Here is a 23,264-nt window from a genome sequence, read left to right on the forward strand (position 1 = left end):
AAGTTGCATTTTTAAATTAAAATGTAGAAAAATTGACTTTTTCATTTTGGTTCACAGTTCAAGGAATTTTAACATAGGCATAGATCCTGCAACCACTGTCATGTTTAACCAGGGTCCCAAAAGAAACAGCTCCCTGGGCTTCCCCCACTCTAACTCTGGCAGCCACTCTTCTACATGACTGCAGGGTTGTCTTTTTGACAGTGTCGTATAAGTAGAACCTTTTGAGACTGGTTTCTTTCAAAGTATAAAGTCTTTGAGATTAATTCAATTGGTTGCATGTATCAGTGGTTCCATCCTACTTAAGAGTTAAGTAATGTTCTGTTGTCTGAATATACTACAGCTTACTTCTTTCCTGAAGAACACTTAAGTTGTTCCCAGATTTTGAACAGTTGTAAATAGAACTGCTACATACATTTGTGTACAGTGTTTGTGTGACGTGAATTTGCACTTTTTAGGATTAATATCTATGAGTGTGATTGCTGGGTCACATGATCAATGCATGTTTATAAGAAATTACCAAATTTTTTCTGGAGTGGATGTACCATTTTGCCCTCCTGCTAGCAAGGTGTGAGAGTTGACTTCTCATTACTTTTTGCTTTGAGATAATTGAAGGCTTACATGCAGTTGGAAAGATAATACAGAAAGGTCCTATATACTTGTCACCCAGATTCCCCCTGTGCTAACATCTTGTATATGATAATATAATATCATGGGATATTGACATCGATAAATCTACTCACCTATTCATATCTTACCAGTTTTACATTCATTCATATGCAGTTTATCACATATATTATTTTATCACATATATTATTTCCTCCAGCAACCACCACAGTTAAGAAGCAGCATGTCCAGCTCCATCCCTGTTGCTGCAAAAGGCTTAAGTTTACCTTTTTTGATTACTGAGTGATATTCCATTGTGTATATGTACCACGTTTTTTTAATCCAGTCATCTGCTTTTGGGATTACAACCAAGAGGGGAAAATGCACAAAATGAACACTGAAAATAAATTAAAAAAAAAAAAAAAGAAGCAGCGCACTTCCATCAGGAGGATCACTTGTGCTACTCTTTGGTTCCAGGGCCACCTCCCAACAGCCTTCCTCCCTAGCCCCTAGCATCCTCTCATCGGTGCTTAATGCTACCTACTCCCCTCTTACTACTGCTTGAGCCAGGCTGCACAAATTTCAGCTTGTTCTGTTTTTACTTACATTCAGTTCTAAAACTTTCTAATTTCTCTTGAGACCTGCAGATTATTCAGAAGTGTTATTTTCCAAAGGACTTCTGTCTTTCTGTTATCTTTCAATGACTCCCTTATGGTCTAACTTATTGTAATTAGAGAACCTATTTTAAGTGATTTTTATTTTTAAAAGTTTGCTTTATGGTATAGAGTCCGTCAAGGTGGATGTTTCCTGGAACTTGAAAAGAATATATTCTGCATTTGTTAGGTGGAATGTTTCATAAGTGTCTATTTATGGACCAATGAAATCTTTTAAGTTTTCCTATATCAAGAATGTCTTTATGTTACATTCCTGAAGGATTTATTTTTTGTTCATTGACTGGTCTTTTCATTCAGCAGTTTTAAAGTTTTGTTTCAGTTTGTTTTCTGCCCTCCATAATTCTAATGAGAAAGTTTATACTCCTGTCATTCCTGAATAATGAGTGTATTATTTTCTAATTGCTTTCAAGATTTTGCTTAATTGAATAGTAATTCCTTTCTTTTATTACCATCATTATTATTTGGCTTTCTTCTGTAGGGCTCACCAGAGAGCTGGAGCCTAGAGCTTTACTGCTCTACTCTGCTGCCTGCTTCCCACAATGGCACCTGCATCCAGAGCCAAGTGGTGTCAGGACAGAAAGAGACAAGAAATAGCAGAGACTCCCCTCTCTCGGACCATAGCTATTTTGAGTGGAGAAGTTTCTCCCCTCAGAGCTTTCGGCATCTGTGGATTCCTGCTGGTGCAGCCACCACTGCAGGAGTGACTGGAGACATGAGACAATGGAGAAAAGATTTTCAAACAAAAAGAAGTATAGCTCCTCCTCCCCCCCCTTTACAACCTGAGCATTAAAATGCCTCCTTTTCTGATTTCTAAGTCAAATCAAGGGAGATTTTAAAGATATCTTTCTATGTGACCTCCAGTTCCAGATTTTGGGCAGCCTGATCTTGACTCCTTCCCTAACTGGCCTGCTAGTATTTTCAGAGCCTTTAAGTAGCTGCTACATGCGTTTTATCTAGGTTTTATTGCATTCAGTGAGAGGAATTACCCATACTTGGAACCATGATTGATTCTGAAGCTAAATGGCTTTATTTCCCCAATAGAACAAAACAAAATTAATTTCTTTAAAATAATGTTGTTTTGTGCTTTAAAATACTCATTTATTGGAATTTACAGTAATAAATAAACACTGACTCTTTCCTCAGTCGCATGCTTTATGATACTCAGGATAGGATTCTCTACTAGCAAATGCTATTCCAGATGGGAGGAATGTGATCTCTTGCTTTGGGAGAAGTTCCTCATAGAGGTTTCTGGGAAATGTAGTCTTCTGAATACCTAGCACAAAACCTTTCTTAAATGAAATCTCAGAATTTATCTCCTAATAAAAAGTAATTACAAGGCTGCCTTTGGTTTTGTTTTAAAAATAAAGAAGTCACTTATACAATTTAGGTGGGCCTTAGAGCAGAAAAGCATTTCATCAATAGCCTTAGTGATTTGTAGACAGCAAACCTTATCTCACATGACTTTTACAGCTATAATTTCTATTCAGCTGTGTTTTTCCACGAAGTGCAACATAATGATGGCCACCTGGTAGAAGAATTCAATCTAATTGAATAGAGAGAAAAATATAAATAGCAAGAAAAATAATTTATAGGCATTTATTGCAAGATTATAGATATTATAGAATGATATGCTTACCACAGATCAGAGCTACAGAATGAGTTGACCTTTAAAAGTAGCAGTTAACTTAAATAGTTATTTCTTTTTTTCTTCCAAATAAATATTTCTTTATTCATAGAAGAGCCAAAGTGTAGACCAGAGGTGCCGGGGAGTAAGAGGATTTACCAGAGACATAGTGGGGAGCAGAACAGGCAGATGCACTGACATACACTAAGGGGAGCAGCAGACCAGCAGAGAGGGCTGCTGTGCCTTATAGGGGTCAGCTCCCTGGCCAGAGATCAAACTCAGGCCATAGTGGTGACAGCATTGAGACTTAGCCCCTAGGCCACCAGGGAGGCCCCTAAATAGTTATGTCTTTATATACACTATAAATAGCAGCCAGAATTTCAGAATCATACAAAGTCAGTGAACTCTTTATCTGTTCTTTCAGTTAGGGAGCAGAGTAGTGATACTAAGTTCAGCCTTCCCAAAGTTGACAGAGACTTAAGGTCTCAATCTTAAGGGACCATGGTTACTGAAGACCCACCTGGCCTAGTGTAGACTTGTTCTCTCCTTCACTTAGTGGTGGCTCAGCACCTGTGATGGATTAGGGAAGTGTCATAGCAGAGAACAAGGCAAAGTCCCACATTCTAGTGGGATGATAGCAAACAGTAAATGTATCAGTGGGAAGGGTTGCTGCTTCAGTATGGTCAAGGAAGGCTTCCCTGAAACGGTGACGTGAGAACAGAGATTAGGAGTGAGGGGTTGTTTTGAGCAGAGAGATGATCAGTCAGATAGGGCTGGATTAGAAAGAGGAGCCCCTTCCCACTGTCCCCCACTCCTCACATGGAGCAGTTAAGAAACCCAGCCCATCTAAAGCTGCATGGCTGGAAGTGGGAGGGTCAGCCAGGAACGGAGCTTCCTTGCCCCTCCCCTTGTCCATGGTTTCACCTGTGGTGGCCGGTGAAAGACGGAGGGGAAAGGTGTTTAATGAACTTTAAATTGTGATTATCTTTCCATTTTTCCAATGATAAGCATGTTAACATAAAAAAAAAACACCATTAATTTTCAAATATTTAAGATTCTTGCTATTGTTTTTCCAGCCAGGCTAAGTGCTGTTCACTTGAAACAACCGTGAAACTCAGAGGTACTCGGTTTGAGAAATGGAAAAACGTTCCTAAAAGAAGTCAAATAAAATAACTATTGATGCAAGACGATTCTGCCAGAAGTGAGATGGTGCCATCATCCACGGTACAGATGAGAAAGCGGAGGCCCAGAGAGACCAAGGGACTTGCCCTGGGTCACACAGCACGCCAGTGGCCACTGTGCTTTCTGTCGCTCCCCACCGCCCAGCCATGCGTGCTGTCTGGTGTGTAGGTGGGAAACGACCCCACCCAGTACGTGCTCACGTCTCGGCTCCAGCGCCCTCTGGAGCAAGATGCCAACTATCTCTTTAAGAAGGAAAGTGAAAACCGGCCGCTTACGCAGCTGCCGGCGAGCTGGCGACTGGCTGATCCCCTCCATCCACCTCACCCTTTCCGCCCCTCCCTCCCGGCAGCCCCAGCCAGGGCGAGCACCCAGCTAGCCGCCTCCAGCAGGGGCTCCGGCGAGCAGTTCGGCGGGCCCGGCGGGGCAGCCGAAGCCATGGAAGCCTCCGCAGGTGATGACAGGGACCCCGGGGACCTTCAGGCCCACCGCCCATCCGCCCCGCGCCGCAGCCAACAGTGCCAGGGTGGGGTGGGGGAAGGGAAGGCGCGGAGGAACGGACCCAGCACCCGGCCGGCAGCCTCCCCACCGGCTTTCGGGCCGGGCGGCCCAGCTGTCAGTGCCCGGGCTGGGCTGCCCGGGTGTCCCCGGCGGCCCCGCCCGAGTTCACGGACTCTCGCCTTTCCCCCCACCGCCGCAGGTTGCTGATCAGGGCTAGGCAGCTGCAGCGACGACTGCAGAGGCGCTGCGCCAAGCCGGACTGGAGCGTTGCGAGCCGGCGGGGCTGCGGAGGGCGAGTGGACTCAGGTGAGGAGGCCGCGACCGAGCCGGGAGGGTCCCCTGCGCGCCACCGCGGTGGGCCGAGGCAGCGGGGGGGCCAGCTGGTGATCGCTGGCTGCGGTAGAATCCTTTAGCGGGCACCGACCAAGGAGGGGTTAACTGTGACTCATCTTACCCTCCCTTCATTCCCCTGCATCTTTCTAAGCGCCCCCTCTCCCGTGAAATTCACTAATTAGAGGATGCTGATTGCAGCAGGGAAGATGCCCAAGGTGGGCGTTTAGAAGGGTTAAGAGACCACCCCACTCCTGTTTCTCTGCTTTCTCCAGCATTTGGCAAACATTTAAGCCTTTTTTCTTCTTGGAGGAGGAACAAGGGTACCTGGGGGTGGAAGGAGGATGCAACTCCACACCCAACCCAAGGTCAAGTGCCTGTGACTGCTTCCTCATGTACTCCCTCCAGAAGCATCAGGCTCTGCAGTAGATCTGGAAAAAAACATCCGTGACCCCTAGAGTGGAAAGTCTAAGTCTTTCTTGGTCTCCCCGGAGCTTCCTTGGGCTGTGATGTTTTATCCTTCAGATTCCCGGCAGGGAACTGGGCTTTTGGAACATCTCCTAGCCTGGGGAACCCCACATTCCCTTCCTCACCCCTTCAGGCTGAGGAGGGCCTGGTCACAGGCTGCCTTCTCTGCCCATTGGGTAGAGTGAGATGTGCTGCAGAAGCTTCTCAGGAAAAGGTGATCTCTGCAGGGAGGGTGTTGTAGGGAGGCGCCTGAGTTTGGGGTTCTAGTCTCTTAGCTTGCTAGTAGGCCAGAAGTAGCCATCTTAAATTCTCTAGGCGTGGGTGTCTGTCTGTTCTGCTGTTACATGCAGGTGTTGGATTAGATGGTGTGCATGGCTTTTGTCTACCACTCAAGTAGCTCTCATGGCAGAGGGGCCCTTTAAGAAAGCAACCCAGAATCTAACTCAGACCTGTGAAACAACTGGCATTTCCTTAGTCGATCTCTTTAAACTCTGGTCTTCTTGAGTGAAACATTGACCTTGTGGGCCTCAGGGAACTGGAGCATCATCTAGTCCTCCAGTGACATCCCTGCGACACCGCTGGGGAGTGTGACCTTTGTCGGCTACTCCCCTTCCATTTCCTCGTTTGTCAATCTGATAGTAAGGATACACGCCACAGAGGATCGATGTGGGGATTAAATGCGATGTATGTGGAACATCTAAAATAGTGTCTGTGCCCGGCACATAGTACATTCTCGGGGACACAACTTTCGAGGTAGATGGGGGCAAGAGAGGAAGAGTGGCTGCTCTTACGACCCCCCCTCCCTCTCTGCCACCTGCCTGTCTCTTCACAGCCTTGCAGACAGAGTCCCTGCTGGGGAACAGGGATGCTGGAGTGTGTGGGGCTGCGGGCAGAAGCCTGGGGAGTGACCCAGAGTCACTGCAAGGACTGTGACTTCAGTCTAGCAAAGGGTGACCCCCAAGGGAGGGATATATAGCCCAGCACTGGGTTTGGGGTATCTGGGCAGCCACAGGCAGAGTCCCTAAGGCACCAGACGTGGCAGGGTATTGGTCTGCCACAGGGCAGGGACGAGGCTTCCTCACTTCTCTCAGATCCCCCTGCTGCTTCAGGGTCCTCCCTGGAGTCTCACCGAATTCCCAAAACACTCAAGCCTTGGGCGTCCCTATTTTCCATTCGTTATCTTTCCTCCTGCTGTCCTTTCCAGCTTAGCACTCGCCACTTCTTGCTCCAATTTATTCCACGGTTACGTTTGGCTTCTCGACTGCAGGGTAAAGAGGAGTGGGACAGAACATTTTGATGGACCAAAGGAAGTTCTGGCCACATCTACCCAAATCCCCAATGATCGTGAGCAGCCGCTCTGTCTTCCTCTCTGTGTCTCCCACCACGAGTCCACCGGCTCAGGCGAGGCCCAGGAAGTGCTGAATCGAATAGCTTTGAGGGTTATGTCCCTAAGCCAATGAGACTAGAGAGAAACTTTGGGAATGTGTTGACGCAGTAGGTAGAAGCACGTCTAAGTACTGGGCACAGTGCAGGCTGCTGGCTGCCATTATGACTCCTAAGACTGTTGTGATCACTACTGCTGAGGGGCTCATTGTGCTGGCGACAGTGGTGACACTGGCAAACATTGCTGGCTGGTGCAGGAGAAGGTGAAGGCATAGGAGGGGTTGAGAAGAGAAGGAGTCTGGTCAGAAGGGGACACAGGAGAATGAACGGGCCAAACAGGACACAGTAGGAAACCAGGAGACCCAGGCCCCAGGCCTCACTGGCCAGGCCCACCCCCTTCACGCTGCCGTGTGTGAGGCCTTGATTGATCACGTCTCCTCTCCACACCTCTGGGTCCATGGCTACAAAGTTAGAGGACTGGGTGACATGGCCCCTTCTGGTTCTGACACTTAGTCAAGTGGGCTTTATTTATTAAATAAAAATGGGACAACTGTTACTCTCAGTATCATTTCTGATTCTCAGCATCAGTAATAGAACTGTACAGGCCACTACCTATCTCAGGGAGCCCCCACGAATTGCACCTACTTAAAAGATGAGGAGACTGAGGCTGAGAGAGATACACTAGCTCGAGATTCTATACCTGAAAGTGCAGAAGTGCTCCGTGGCCTGAAAGAGCACGCCCTCTACATACTTTGCTGCCGTCAGTGTCAGCTGTATGTGCGTGTGTGCACGTGCATGTGGGGGTGCATGCCTGCAGAGGGGGTTGGAGTAGGGAACCCTGTGACGGTCCACGACACCAGTGCAGGCATTTCCTTGAAGTGATTCCTGCAGGGCATTTGCTGGGCTGGAGCGTGCAGATCAGGGAAAGGCTTCCTTTCAGGGCAGTCTCTGCTTGGCTGATGGGCAACGGGGTGCCCCTTTATCAACAAGAACGACAAATGTGGCAGCCACCTTTTTGTGACTTTCCATGTGTTGTTTTACATGGGTTCACATATTGACTTCTCAGAAAATCCACTGTAATTGTATCACACTAGACCTTTATTGGTTTTATAAGTGAGAAAGCCAGGTCCGAGAAGCAAGTGTTTCCCAGAGTTATCAGGCTGGTGTGTTATAGAATCCTAGAAAGTTTATCTGAAAATGCACTGTACTAGGGGTCAGTCTGAGCCTTCTCACTGATGGAGTAGCGGGGGAACCCTTTCCTTTGAGAGTCAGTGTCCCCATCCTACATAAAAGGCCCAAATACCACCTTGTCCCAGAATAGGCACAGAGGGGACTCCTTACCTAGATAAGCATTGGCCAAATCTGTTTATTACATTAGCCAGGCCCTGGGCTCAGTGAGTAAGAGGTTGTCTCCAGTTTCCGAGGCTCACATATAACAGAAGGAGCCAAACACCTACACACACTCACATGATGAAGTGTCTGGGAGCTCTGGTGCACAGTAGTAACATGGGCTGTCATAGGAGACAGAGAAAGGGACTGGTCTTTCCTACTCAGGGGTCAGGAAAGCTTTAGAGAGCTGATACCATTATCATTTTATTTTCTACATCGAGTTTATATTATATCTAGTAATGTGACTGCTGCTGATATGATGATGATGATGATGATGATGATGATGATGATGACGCTCAGCTTAGAGTGTTTCTAAACAGTCATGAAAACTAGTTGACTTTTGACTCCAGCAACCGAAAAATTGACCAAAGTCTGCTCAGTCTGTGGCATAGTTCTGTTGGAACTATCCATTTGTCCTGGGCAGAACAGAACCTTTCCTGTCCTTAGAAGCTTCTAGAAGCATAGCACTGAAATTCCTCCAGGAAAGCTTGCCTAGTCCCTGCAGTCATCCAGTAGACTTAGAGAGCTCTTCCTCCTCTGTTCTCAGCATTCCACCTAGCACCCAGAGTGGTAAAGGCATTTCCCTAAGGTTACCCAGAAAGACCAGCATCATAGTATTGTTCTGGTGGGGATGGTATTTCTGAGCCAGAAGGGGTTTCTGCACCCAGGTAACTGAGGCCTGCAGGCCATTTCTTACTTTGGTGGCCCACTCGCACTCAGGGAAGGTTGGAGGCCTATGACAGGAAGCTAGAGCTGAGAACCCTTGGGAAAGGGTGGCCTGCATTCCCTGGCTGGTTTTGTATCTCTTCCTGAACAGATATTTTTCTGTGAAGTGTTTGTCACACTCTCAGCCCTGTCCTCTGAATTGAAGTGCAGAGCCAACTGAAAGGGAGAGTCTGGAACAGCCTGGTGTGGTGGAAAGAGCCAGCATCAAGAAGTTGGGAGACTTGTGTCCTCACAGCTCTGCCGCCAGCTGCCTGCGTGGCCTGAGGCAGGTGCTTGGCTTTCTGCAACACAGGAGTCAGAGGAGGCAATTCCTGAGGGCTCTTCAGACTCTGACTGGCTAACAGTTCGGCAATGCTTTCTTCTGTTCTAGAGCCACTTTGGGGGGGGTACAAAGGGGGTCAGATACAGATAACTTTTAACTTGAGGCAGAGTGAAATACATTTCACAAGAGGCATGAACGTGTGCTGTGGGGTTGCTAGAGGGAGAGGGCTCAAGAAAGTGATGATTTAGAACCACCTCTTCAAAGTAGGATGAGAGACAGAGAGAGGTGTTTGGGTTTTGGGTTGGGGTTTGGTTTGAATCAGGAGGTGTGGGGAGCGTGTCAGCCCAGACTTTGATGCTTGTAGAGCTGGTTGGGGGCTGCCCTGGACACCTGGCCGGGCGGTGGCTCTCAGCTTAGATCAGGGCGCTGGGGCTCTGCCCCAGACTGGCCAACTTGTTCTTTTGCCAGATGACACTTAAATAGAGTTCTGTTTACTAATACTACAGTGAGGGGAAGAGCATTCTAACACCTCAAAAACACCCCAAAGAAGGTTATATAACATCGGGGGGGAGGTATTCATTTCTTCAAACTGAACACATTCTGCTTTGTTAAAAGCTCACTGCACTGTCCATATCTTGCCCACTTTACTGCAGACTTATATCCTTGTGTTTGGCTGCTTGGATTCTAGTCCTGGCCTGGTCACTTTCCCTCTCAGAACCTTTGTCTTCTCATCTGTAGAATGGAGAACCAAGTCCATTCACCACACCAGGTCACTAGAGGGCTACATGCCATAAGGGACCATGTAAAGCAAGGGCCTCAAACCTGACTGTCTACAGAGACAAAACAACTTGGTGGGTACTCGTCACAAATTGGGAAGGGCTTGCCTGGGAGAGATAACTGCTAACCTGATGCCCCACCATTCTTACCGTGCAAAAAATGTGGGCCCAAGGTTTCAGAGCTTCTGGTTTATAAGCTAGACATCTGGATGCTTGTGTTGTTTTTTGATCTTTAAAATGTGGCAAACTAGGCCACATTTTTCAGCGCACACATTAGATGTGCCTGTGTCAGGCCATCAGTCTGTGTCCTCTGATATAAAGTTCTACATGCCGGCCACACGGCTCAGTAGACGCAGGCCGAGGATGGGCCGGAAGGGCAACACGGCTGGACGGCTCGAGCCCGGGGCGGGGCGTGCCTTCTCTGCAAGGTTAGGAGGCTGGCCTTGCTTTGGCAAGGTGATTGGCTGCGGGGCCCCAGCTTCAAAGGCCCTCATTGTGCCCCCTCCCTTTCAACAGTCCTCCCAGGACTCAGTCTGTAGGGACAGAGGCCTCCAAACACCCGGTGCCCCCTTGAAGCTTGCGCTGGCTGGGTCTCCCAAACACAGGGTCTCTGGAAGTGGGAGTGGCAGCCTCAGAAGAGGGAACTTGGCTGAAGGCCTGTGAGAGACAGGCGTGAGGAGAGCCTCTGGCAGCTCCTCAGTGGGAGGGGCGGTTCCTGTTCTTTCCAGCCCTGCTGGCCTTGTAAGCAGGTCCTGCTACCGCGGCTTGGCTCTGGAGAAGTCTGGACAGCAAGCCATCTCTCCACACACAGCCCCACATGGTCCCGCTGGAGAAAGCTGGGGTCTGGTTGTGGAGAAATGCTAGTGCCTTCTCAGGGAAGGACCTCAGAGGAGCCCCTCACTAGCAGGAGGGGCCCAGTGACTGGCTTTCTGGGGTTCAAATGACAGCTTATATTTTTGTGACCCCAGTTAATCAAATATTCATCAAGCACCTGCTGTGGTAAGGCTTTATTCTGGCCACTGTGGGAGAATGCAAATGAGTGTTTCCTTGAATGGACAGTGGACACTGTGCCGCTACCCTCAGGGAGCTCGCTAGTCTATAAGGCCACGTGGAGGGTGCTCAGGCCCCGAACGTGGAATATTCTCCCCAGGTGTGAACTCCACAGTCGTACCTGCTGTATGGGTGGGAAGTGTGGATGGAATAGTATCTCCATCACAAGCACTCAGCACCGTGCCAGCCTCCCAGCAGTCAGTGACGGGGAGGCTGCATTATTGAAGTACTGGGAAAATGGGACAGATCCAGAAGAAAGGCCAAAACACAGATGGGTCAGAGGAAACAAGAAGGCCCCAAGGCAGTTTGGGCCCACTTAGCATATGTTACCCGCATTTCAGAGAGGAGGACAAGAGCTCAGAGAGGAGCTTGGTGTGGAGTTGCACCGCTGTGTGAAGCCAGCCTGCACCGAAGTGCCTGCTGGGCATGGAGGCTGTGTGCATTTCTCTAAGCCACACCATCTCTGAATAAGTGACCAACAGTGATGAATGCATGAAATAATAAAACCACCATCTCCGACATGGGAGGCATGGTGGGGCAGGGAGTTTTAGAGATGAGGAAAGAAGAAGCTGGCTGGAGTTATAGAACCACAGAGTATATTGGATGTGGCTTCCCACACTATCATGGCAGAAGAGTTGTCTTCCAGGCACCTGTCTGCAGGCACTCAAAGTCCAGTCATGGAAGACAGCCTGGGCTTCCCTCCGGCATTTACCAATGCCAGCCAAGAAGGCGTTCAAGGAGGAGCATTCTAAATTGAAATACTGTCTCACCACAAAACAGTATGTTTCTAAGGCTTGGCTTCCACTCTAGGCTGCTCACAAGAGTCCTGCATGTTCCAGAAGGACCTGGATAGTGTGAGAGTGTTTGGAATAGCTGTGCTTGATAGTCCAGCAATCCAGGTGAGGGCTGGTCGTAAATTATACAAGAGTGGGTGTAGGATGAGGCCATCTGGGAAGGCTTCCTGGAGGAGGAGGAGTAGGTAGAAGAGGAGGAGCTGGAGCAATAGTGTAAGGGCTGGCAGACTAGGCCTGGGGAAAGGGAGAGGAGCAGGACGAGGTCATGTCAGCAGGTCCCAGGGCAGTGCGCCCACCAGTCTGAGCCCACCAGTCTGGCAGGCTTCCGCAAAGGGCAGTCAATTGTTTCTTTGAGAGTTGCGCTGAGCATTGCAGGACAGTTGTCCAAGGCACCTGCCAAAGGTCACCTCCCTCAATTGTGGCCCACAAAGCAGAGGGGGTGGGGGTCAGCTCCTATCTATGAGGCGTCCTGGACCATCTAGGAGCCAGGGCCAGGCTCCTCTCCAGTGCTGCCACCCATTAGCCTGAGACTCAGGCATGTTGTCTGGGCGCCTGGGCCTTGATCTCAAGGAGAGATCCATCATCTCCGGAAAGGAGACGTGACCTGCTGAGCTCTGCTGTGTGAGCGCGGCTGGCCTCAGCACATGACCCCAGACGTTCCTCTCTACTGGCCTCGTTGCTTCTCCCCCCACCAGTCCCACCTCTTGCCCAGGTTGATAGTAACAGCTGCACTGGGCACGTGGCATGGTCCAGGCAGCCTGTGGAGGAAAGCATCACACAGCGCGGGAGGCGCGTGATGGGGGGCCAAAGCGCGGGCCCAAGCCTCGAAGCTGCTGCGTGACCCCGCTTGCAAGTAGCTGATGCCAGAGCCCACTTTCTCCGCACCCCTTTTTACCTTGTCATTCTCCTTTTATCTTCATTCTCTTTCTCGCCATCTGTTCTCTCAGGCCTGCTAATGTCCATTCTTCCCTCCTTGGCCCTTCACTGGGCTCTTAGGACAAGGCTACCAGTCCTGAGCCTGATGGGGTGAGTCGGCCTCGGGGCCAGAGAAAGGCGTGTTGAGCCTCTGCTGCCTAAGAGCCCCTTGGCCGCCTTCCACCCCAGGCTGGGGTGCTGTCTCTGCTCTCCCCCAGTGTGGCGGCCACCTGACTCCAGCCTGCCCCCCAGGCCCTGCCCTCAGAGACCAGCCTGGGGCTGGAGGACAGCGTGAGCCAAGTCCCTGTTTGTGACTTCCTGCGGGGCCCTTTCCCATCCACAGAGAAGGGGCGCCTCACTCTGGGAAATGCCTGGGAGAGGGTGGGCCTCGTTCATTGGGACAGGCAGGAGGCCGATACTAACAGAATCCAGAGGGCAACCATGGGGGTGGGGGGGGACGGACGGACCAGGTGCCGAGCCACGGTGGCGTCAGGCCCCCTCCCCGCCCTGGAGTGGCGGTGGGCAGAGGCGTGGTCACTGACCCTTCCTCTCCTCAATAGGAAAAATGGGCGTCCGAATCATAATCCTGGCCCAATAGGAATAAAACTAGTGTGAGAAGTAAGCTGGATCAGAAATCCCACAGGTGGGAGGCCCCCAGCTGGTGCTTAATAAACGCCAGTTTCCTTCTGTCCACAGTTAGGAAAGAACCATATGACATGCGTGGTTTTCTGGCACAGACTTCTGACTCGCCTGAGCTTCTTTCAGCAGTGTATTTTAATAAATCTGCCTATTCTGTTCTCCAAAAAGAAACCCAAAAAACCACCCCTTTCTTGGTTTTGCAACAAATGCTCCTTCACTGGGGTGTTGAAACTGTGTCTGGGTGACTGCAGACCAAAATGTTTTTTTGAGAAACGGAGCCTCAGTCAGATGAATGTTGAACTTTGAAGCCATTAGATTCTTCCCTGCCCTGAATCTCTGTGATTCTGTAAAGGCTGAACTCAGATCTCATTAGTCAATTATTAGAAATCAGTTGGGCTTCGACTTGGATGTCTGTTTAGCAGAGATAAAAGACCAAATTCTGCTGGAGTTGTGAGCTATTTGAAGGCTTTCTCCCTAGAGGTGGCAAGGCTGGGAACAGAATCAGGTCCAGAAATAAGAGCTCTTGCGGCTCCTGTGAAGCAGCTTGCTGGGGTGGTTGGGACATGTGGGGAGACATCTAGGTTGAACATGGGGAAGCAGCATTGCTGATAGGACTGAGTTTGATTTAGCTCTGCAATCCCGGGCCCAGCACAAGCCAGGCACGCAGGAAGTGCTCTGGAAACAATGCACTTGTGAGAAGGAGCTTGGGTTTCCCAGGGGATGGAGTGTGGGGTGAGGACTGGGGAGACTGCCACGGCGCTGCTGTAGCTCGGGCTTAGTGTGCATGTCTGGGTGCATGTGATGTGTGTGCCTGGCCCCCCAAAAGGCCCCTCCTGTTTCTGTCTCCCATCGCTCTCCCCTCCTCCTCTCAGCTTCCATGAAGTGTAATCAATGTGCATATTGAAAATGTACAATTTGCTAATTTTGACAGAATGTAGAACCCATGAAATCATTGCCATGACTAAGATGTTGAGCTATTCGTCGTCTCCAAAAGTTTCCTCTCACTGCTTTGGATTCTTCGCTCTCATACTTTCCCTTTCACCTCATCTCCAGGCCATCACTGACCTGCTTTCCACCATTATAGATTCTTCGCATTTTTGGGGGGTTCTGGCTTCTTTCAATATAATTATTTTGAGATTTGTGTTGTAGTAGTTGATTGTTTATTCCTTTCGTTGCTGAGTAGTAGTTCATTGTGTGCAAGGATAAACCATGATTTGTTGATGCATTCTTCTGTTGATGGACATTTGTGTTTTTCCAGTTTTTTGCTATGACAAATAAATTGTCATGAGCATTTGTATGTAAAACTTTTTTTAAAAAATGATTTGTTTATTCGTGCATAACTGGGGTACAGGCCAGAGGTGCAGGGGCGGTGAGAGGTTTCCTCAGAGACAGACTGGGGAGCAGAACAGGCAGATCGACGAAGTACACTGCTGAGGGGAGCAGTGGGCGGGTCAGGAGAGGTCTGCCGCGCCGTGTGGGTCAGCTCCGGGGCTGGGGATCGAACTTTCACTGAGCATCTGTGCAGTGCATCTTGCAATGCTGCTTCCTAACCCGTTGCGCCGCCAGGGAGGGCCCTGTATGTAACACTTGTTATGGTTGTCCTTTCCCATTCTCTTGGGTAAATCCCTATGATGAAGCTAACATTTGGTACATATATATGTGTGTGTGTGTGTGTATGTATATATATGTATATATTGTTTTTTGAGCAACTGCCCATGTTTTCCAAAACTGTGTACCCATTTTAAATTCCCAACAGCACAATCTGAGAGTCCCAGTTCCTTCACATCCTCACTGATGCCTGGCATGGTTTGCCTTTTAACTTTCGCCTTTCTGGCAGATGTGCAGTGATAACACCTATGACTTTCCTTTGCATTTCCCTAATGAGCAATGATGTTGAACATCTTCCTGTGTGCTTATTTGCCATCCATACATCTTCTTTGGTGAAGAACCTATTGAAATATTTTGCCTTTTAAAAATATTTAACCACTTGTTTGTGGTCTTCTTATCATTGAGTTGTAAGATTTCTAATTACATTGGGGGTACCAGTTCTTTGTCAAGCAATATTTTGCAAATATTTTCTCCCAGCCTGTGTCTTGCCCTGTAGGGCTTTATGGGAGCTTCAAATTCAGTGTGCATATGGTTGCACATGTGTGTGGGTGGGTGAGGGAGAGAGAAGCTGATAGACTGGCTTCCTGGCAGACTCCTGCTTCTGAATGCAGTTCTTCCCCACTGCCATCTAGAATCACAGGACCTAGAAGTACCTAAAGCTCACACCTTCCAGCAGCCTCATTTTGGGAAAGAGGGCCAAACCCCTAAGGTCCTGTGGAGGGATAGAGTCTACGCAGGCCTCTGATCTCCAGAGAAGAGGGCCCATGGCTGGGCGCCTTGCTACCTCCTACTCCTGTGACCCTGAAAGAGTCACATATCTTCTCTGAGCCTCCTCACTTTGTCTGGGGGATGGCTCAGCAGCGCATTCCTGTGGGTGAGGAGCTGGGGCAGAGCACACTGGCTGACTATCCCAACTCCAGTGACCACGGTAGCACCTGCTACCACCCAGAGGTATGTGGGAGGAAGAAGAGGAGGAACCATGTAGTTTAAAAAAAAAAAAAAAGATTTATTTTTTGATGCATACAAGAACTAGGGCCAGAGGTACAGAGGGTGAGAGGATTCACCATGGACAGAGTGGGGAGCAGAACAGGCAGACTGAGTACATTGCTGAGGGGAGCAGCGGGCGAGACAGGAGAGGTCTGCTGTGCCATGTGGGTCAGCTCCCTGGCTGGGGATTGAACCCGTGTTGCGTGGCTGTAGAGAGCTTCATAGTGCTGCGCTTTAACCCCTACACACCAGTGAGGCCCAAGAACCATGTCTTCATTGAGGAAGATTTATTGAACTGCGCACCAGGGCTTTGCTGGCTGGGCAGCACTGGGCAACCTTGTTGGCTTTGCTTTGGCTGGGCAGACCTGGGTGAGCCTCATTACCTCTTCCACCAGAGCCCTTTCACAGCTCATTAGTACTTCATGTTTGAATTAAACCATGTGTGTGTTTGGGTGAGGGGGGTGTATAGACTTAGAAATCCCCAAACTCCCTAAACGACAGGCCCACAGGTAAGAGGTCTGTGAACAGTATGTCCTATAGGTGTAAGATGTGCTCTGAGAGTGTGTGTAAGGGGCCACCAAGGCAGGGTTCTGATCTCTGTCTCCTGGGAAGCTGAGCACAGGCATCCATACTGGAATTAAGCCTGGGGAGAAGAAGCTTGCAAGGCTTTCTAGGCAGAGGGCCTGCACAGGCACACAAGGTGGCCCACAGGGTGATGGTCTGTGAAGATGGCCGGGAAAGTTCGGTGCAGGGCAAGACTGGCAGGGAAGGCAGGGGTCACAACAGCTCTTTGAGGCATTGTGATATGCGCAGTTTATGGGATAAGGTATCAGGAGGTCCAGAGAGATGCCCTTTAGGCCTACGAGTCAGTGACAGAGCCTGAGCGTCCCGCCGCCAGGATTCTGCCACCCATGTCCAGGAGACGGCCAGTGGCATTCCCAGGCCCTTTCCTGGCACTGGGCTGATGGGGTCCCAGTCAGGGCTCGTAGGTCCATGCTTGTCCTTTAATAACAGAACCTTATTTTGGTTCAGAGTTGGCCATAAACCCAGCTTAAAACATACACATTTCTAGAGTGGCAGTTCTGGCCTGTGTATTTCCTCGGGATCAGCCTGAGGAAGTAATTCTAAATACATTTTAATAATTATTCACATAGACATCTAGTCTAACATTGTTTTTTTACAGTGAGAAAGTCTAAATGTTCAATAGGGGAAAGTTAACAATGACAGACCCATGAAATAGAATATTATGCAGCCCATAAAATGTTTTTCAAAAGTATATATCCTATCATGGGCAATTCTTAAGCCATGTTAAAGCTTTAACAAGGTTTAAAACTTTAAACAAGGGTTCTGGACCTAGGAGCCCTGGCTGGGATCCCGTCAGTCCAGGTGCCAGGAGAGGGCCTGGGAATGCCACTGCCTGTCTCTCCTGGACATGGGTGACAGAATGCTGGCCCCCAGGTCACTGTTTGGCTGGCTGACTCCCTTCAGCAGGCATTTTTGCTCGGCCTTGGTCCTGAACCCAGCCCATTCCCAGCACCTGGGAGTATGCCAAGCTCGAAGGCATCGTGCCCACTTCTCTGTGGGCCCTTGCAGGCCGAGTAACAAGCTCGTTCCTCAAGCCCACATGTTGCTGTTCACAGCACACAGGCCAGAAATGCCATTCTAGAAATTTGTCTGTTTTAAGCTGGGCTTATGGCCAACTCTGAATAAAACCAAGGTTCTGTTAAGGGAGAAGCACGGGCTGAGCACAGGGTAGACTGTGATTGGGGTCCACCCTGCCCAGAGGCCTGGGTGTCATCACGACTCTCCCCCCTCCCTTGCTTGCTGTGGCCCTACCTCCTAAATTTCCCCGAAGGCCACCTCTGCTTCGCTCACTTCCTCCTCTACTCCCACCCTAGCTCTCTGTCGTCTCTTGCAGCCCTTCCAGCCCATTCTCAGCAGAACTAGCGCAGGGTTATCTTTCATGGCCTAAACCTGACCTGTGATTTCTCTGCTCTGCACTGTGTTCTGTAGAGTCCAAGGGGCTCCCCCAGCGCCCAGCCTTCCTGCCACTCCCCTCCCCCTCTCCCTACCACTCCCCCTAGCATGGGCTAGCAGTGCCCAGCCCCTTTAGCTTCTGCACTCTTCTGTGCCTCTGATGTTAGCCCTGCCCCTGCACTGACTTTGGGATCCTCCTCCACAGCTCCATATCCGTTCTTCAGAATCCTGCTTGAGGGTGACGCCCCTTATGCAGAGATGCCCTCCCGCCCCTGCCCAACCAATCCCTGGCACGTCCACAACACAGAGCACAATAGACACTGGGTAAATATTGACTGAACCCCTGCCACAACGGTCATGCTGATAGGAAGGACAGTAATTAGGAGAAGGCAGGAGCTTTGGGCACTTGCTTTAATCTTAAAGGTAGGCCACTTCTGAGCAAAGTTTCTCCAGGAGGCCTCAGTTTTCCCCTTGCCACAGAGGGGTGAAGATACTTGCCACAGGCCAAAGATACAGAGAGAGCTTGGATAGTTCTGTTTGGTCTTGAACGCCTGGCCTTTTAGGAGGCCAGATGAAGGCACTGGTTTTGTCAAATAGAAAACACAGCTGACAGGCCTATGTTATGGGTAGAAACATCAGTGGCAACTCAGCCCTATAGAACAGCACGTTCATTGACTCTATCGATTCACCACTGGGAACAGCCTGAGGAAATAATTCTAAATACAGAAAAATAATTATTCACAGAGACATCTGCTCTGACATTATTTTCTATAGTGAGAAAGTCTAAATGTTCAACAGGGGGAAGTTAACAATAATGGACCCATGAAATGAAATATTACATGGCCCATAAAATGCTTCCAGAAAGTATATATCTTATAATTGGCAATTCTTAAACCATGTTAAATTTTTTAAAGATATAAAGGTATTTATAACAACCATCCCCCAAAAGACTTTTTCCCGTGCTTAGAAAAAAAGTGGAAGGAGTTGCCTTCACATTAATCAGTGGCTTCTCTTTGAGCAACAAAACTAGAGATTTTTTTTTTTTGAGATATGTGTGTGCTACCATTTGTATAACTATAATAACTACTTTCATAAACACAATGATATTTAACATTTAAAAATTACCCCATCAGGGCTAAAGGAGCTTGCTTTAATCCCATGACCTTCTTGGGATGAATTAGCCACTTGTCTGTGGTCCTTGGCTTATTAAATACGAGAAAGAAACTAGTGGCCCTTGGGCAGTGTGTGGCAGGTTTAGCGTTATCTGCGCAAATCTTCGCAGCTGGAACCCGATTTTGCAGATGAGGAAGCTAAAGCTCATGGCCAGTCCTCTGCGAAGAACTAGGTTCTCTCGCCGGCTTCTGCCCTAGCAGAGTGCCCTGTGTCCACACTCGGGCCTCCCTCGCTTATGAAGATCGCTGCTTGCCTGGGCAGAAAGACAGGTGGGCCGGACACCTGTGTGTGCCGCGTCCACAGAGCTCTGCGGGACTTTGTCTCACAGGGGAGGGAGGTCAGCGTCCGCCAGCGGGTGGGAAGAAGAGAGCTTTTTGCTAATTGCAGTGGGAGACTGTGCTCTCTGCTGTTCCTCTCCAGCCTGGCTACCTTTTCTGAACAGGATTTCCGTCCACAGCCCAACCCCTGTGTTCTGTGTTTCTACCCTCTTTGCGTGACCTAGTGCCCCAGATTCAGAGCTGCAAGTCCAGGGTTCAAATCCCAATTCTACCACCAATTTACCTGGGACATTTCTACCCAAGCGCGCCCTCAGACCCTGACCTATAACATGGGGTGGATGGACTGGAGGTTCCAAACACCACTGCAAGGCGGCTGCAAATAGAAGAGATGAGGCGTAGGAGTGAGAATGCTGGCAGAAGTAGCCACTTCCCTGCCTCAGCCAGGCACAGAGGTACAGGCACAGAAATGCAAGATCTTTTGGTTAGAACAAACCAGAAATCTGGATTTTAAAATAGTATCTCGATTCATAAATGAAATGAAAGTGAACACACACACAGGCCATGGAAAAGTCTACGGCATCACGTGGTCTGTGGGCTGCCAGTCTGGGGCCTCTGCAGCTGCCCGGCTGCTGCTAGGCACCACCCAGCTCTGACCGCTGGTCCCTCGCTGGGTCCTGGTCTACAAACTGTTGGTGACAGTGTGGCAGGCGGGTGCCCGGGCCAGTGAGAGCCGGAGGCCAGCCTGCTGAGGAAGACATGGAGGGCCGCAAGTTTGTCTGTCCTCAGTCCCCTTAGGCAAATAGTCCTTAAAACGCTCTGTCCCCGTGCCTGCTGGAAACTATCCCAGCTGTGGCTTATGTGCCAGGCACCTAACAGCCTCATTTTATGGCATGACGATGAGTCACTCACTCACACTTAAGGAAATGGGCCGTGGAGGCCACAGCTTGCGGCGAGCTGGGATTTGAATCCAGAGGGTCTGACTCACGCACCTAAACTCTTTCCTGTGGTCACTGCAGCCCTTGGAGACCTGAGGGGCCCCTGGCGCTGGAGCTGGTGTTCAGCACGTGGAGCAGAGCGCGTCGGTACATCCCATGGCCGGATGAGTGTGATCTCGTGTGCACACTCGTATGTAAACTCGGCCAGTCCGCTCTGTGGGACTGTGCTGGCCAGCTGGGCTTAGTACGTCGAGCTGGTTTTTGTGACGCTGCCCGTGTGGCTCCCAGGGACGCATTTGCTTCGGCCTATCAATACGTAACCTTGTTTTGCGAGCGTTTCCGTTTAAAGACACCTTCTTTAATGTGTATTATCGATTTGTTTACCTTGAACCCCTGCCAGCAGCACCATAATTCATGCCTGAAGGAAGCTCACCCAGCACTTACTTCCTCCCCAAGAACAGCTTTCTCGGATGGGGAGGACAGACAGCCCTCAGCATCTTGCTGGGACTCTTTAACCCTCAACACCTCCTACCAAAAGCACGATGTGTGCAAAAAGTGGCCGTGAATAGGCCAGGCGAGACGCTTGTGTGCAGCCTGAGAAGTGAGCCAAGAGCGTACCTGGTTTGCCCTCGGCTGGGGACGTGCTCACAGGGCTCCTGGGCCTGTGCATGTCACAAATGTTCTGAAAGAAGCACGTGTGTTGATTTGGGGGTTACAGATATGTTTTAGCATGTACAGGGCTCACAGGTGCAGAAACCAAATAATAAGACCTGGCTGTCTTTATATATCTTTTATCTTTCTCTGGGGACCGTGTCAGGATTTGGGTTTGTTGACACAGTGATTGGTTTTCAGAGTGTAGAGATGAAATTCTCAGAGGCGACGGATCAGTTCTGAGTCGGGCTGTCAGCGTGACCACGCTTGTCCTGTGCCCTCAAGCTAGTTTGTGACCTCGGAGCCCCCTGGGTGGTGAGACGGGAGAACGCCCTGTGGGGGAGCAAGGAGTGGGTTGAGAATAAACCCAGAGCCCGAGGGGCGTGCCCTGCCGGACGCTGATGAAACGGCACCTTTAAAACTGTCGCTTTCATCCTCTCAAGATGCTATTGTTAAGTGCTTTGCTTTTCAGTCCTTACTAGATATTGAGGCTTCATCGATGCGTAACTTCTGGCTCAAAATCCCATAGAAGAGACAAGTCCGCGTAAATAGGACATGATGTGTAAAAAGGACCACAACAATACAAATACACCACCACAAAGCTTTGTGTCGTTTTAACCCCGTGTACGATTTGTGAGCAGTCCGCATGTACTCGGATATGGCATTAGCACAGGTCAGAGCAGACCCGCTTACTCATTCAGCTAGCGGGCATGTGCCCCTGGGGTACTCACTGGTAACTTGCTGGGAACCAGTAAAGAACAAAATGGGCAAATATCCTTTCCTGGAACTTCGATTCTAAAGAACCAAAAAAATGAATATATATTAGATGTTGCTAAGAAATCAAGCAACATCTGGGCAAACAGGTGGGTTTATTTTAAATAAAGTGACCAGGTAGGGGTCACTGAGAAGGTGACACTGGTGCAAAGGCCTGAGAGGGAGACAGAAGACACAGGACAGGGACCTGGGAGGATGTCCTGGGCAGAGGCGGGGCATGGTCACGGCGGGAGTGTGCAAGGCTGGGTGAGGCCAGAGCCCAGCGCTCGAGGGGGCAACAGTGAGTTCAGAGTGAGAAGGTGGGCTGGACAGGGTATATGGACGGGGGGCTTTATGGCAACCAAAGCAGAGACTTGGGGTTCAGGGTGGGACAACTGGAGAGGTTGGAGCAGAGGAGCGGTATGACCTGACTCCTGTGCCAAAGGGCCCCTCTGGCTCTGCTGGTGGTTGTGGGGTGAGGCCGCAGCATTGTCTAGGAAACATGGTGGCATCTTAGACCCAGGAAGAGCAGCAAGGTGCTGGCGACGTCCTGTCAGACCAGGAGCCCGTCCTGACTCATTCACCTTCTGACACATTCACTCTGTTAGAGCAAAGTGGCGATCTCCTGACGTGCTGTGGTTTGGTGGACAGTGACTGCTTTGTGACCACCCCCATTTTTTAAAAAAGATTTATTTATTTATGCATACAGAACTGGGGTACAGGGGGTGAGAGGATTCACCAGAGACAGAGACAGAGTGGGGAGCAGAACAGGCAAATGGAGTGAAATACTGCTGAGGGGAGCAGCAGGCGAGACAGGAGAAGTCTGCTGTGCCATGTGTGTCACCTCCCTGGCTGGGGATTGAACTTGCACTGCAGTGGCTGCAGATAGCTTCATAGTGCTGTGCTTTAACCCATTGCACCAGCAGACCTATGTCAAAATAAAGGACTCTGAGATGCAAACTATTAAAATATTTCAGGGCCCTCCCTGGTGGCACAGTGGGTTAGACCACAGCACTAAGAAGCTTAAGCCACTTCCGCATGAGTTCGATCCCTGCCTGCCCCGGAGGTGACCTATATGTCAGACAGACCTCTCCTGACCCGCCCGCTGCTCCCCTCAGCAGTGTACTTCATAGATCTGCCTATTCTGCTCCCCGCTCTGTCTCTGGTGAATCCTCTCACCGCCCCTGCACCTCTGGCCTGTACCCTCCAGTTCTTTATGAGTAAATAAATAAATCTTTAAAAAAAGATCTGGGGCTGGGATAAAGACATTAAGAATAAGACTGTATTTCGATGAATCAAAGAAGCACTACTGTTGATGGAGTGCCTCCCCCCGGACAGGCTAACACAAGTGGCCACTGGCCATGACCATCTTCTTGCACAACTGTGCTTGGCCCCATTGCACAGAGAAGGATACTGAAGCTTAGAGTGGGGTCACTCCTGCTGCCGTAATGATTCATGGTGGAGTTTAGGATTCCAGTCCAGATATATTTGAGCCCAAAGCCATTAACCCTTTTTGTTAGGTTAATTGCCTCTCAGAAAAGAGGAAAAATTATTGAGTCAGAGAGCTCTTAAAATAGGAACTACGCCCT

At 49.6% G+C, this 23,264-nt stretch overlaps 1 protein-coding gene across 5 annotated transcripts in view; it reads left to right on the forward strand.

Annotated features, from left to right (window-relative positions):
- Nucleotides 1-4,780: 4,780 nt before the first annotated feature.
- Nucleotides 4,781-23,264, forward strand: part of SNPH (syntaphilin) — a 33,579-nt gene continuing 15,095 nt past the window's right edge. For all 5 annotated transcript variants that reach the window (XM_012728261.1, XM_012728260.1, XM_004687331.2 and 2 more), the window contains exon 1: nt 4,781-4,887. The gene's annotated coding sequence lies outside the window, so the exon portion shown is untranslated. The remainder of the gene's footprint in view (nt 4,888-23,264) is intronic.

The sequence above is a fragment of the Condylura cristata genome, unplaced genomic scaffold, assembly GCF_000260355.1.
Source record: "Condylura cristata isolate star-nosed mole 26May11 unplaced genomic scaffold, ConCri1.0 scaffold00022, whole genome shotgun sequence".
In the NCBI taxonomy this organism is placed as follows: Eukaryota; Metazoa; Chordata; class Mammalia; order Eulipotyphla; family Talpidae; genus Condylura; species Condylura cristata.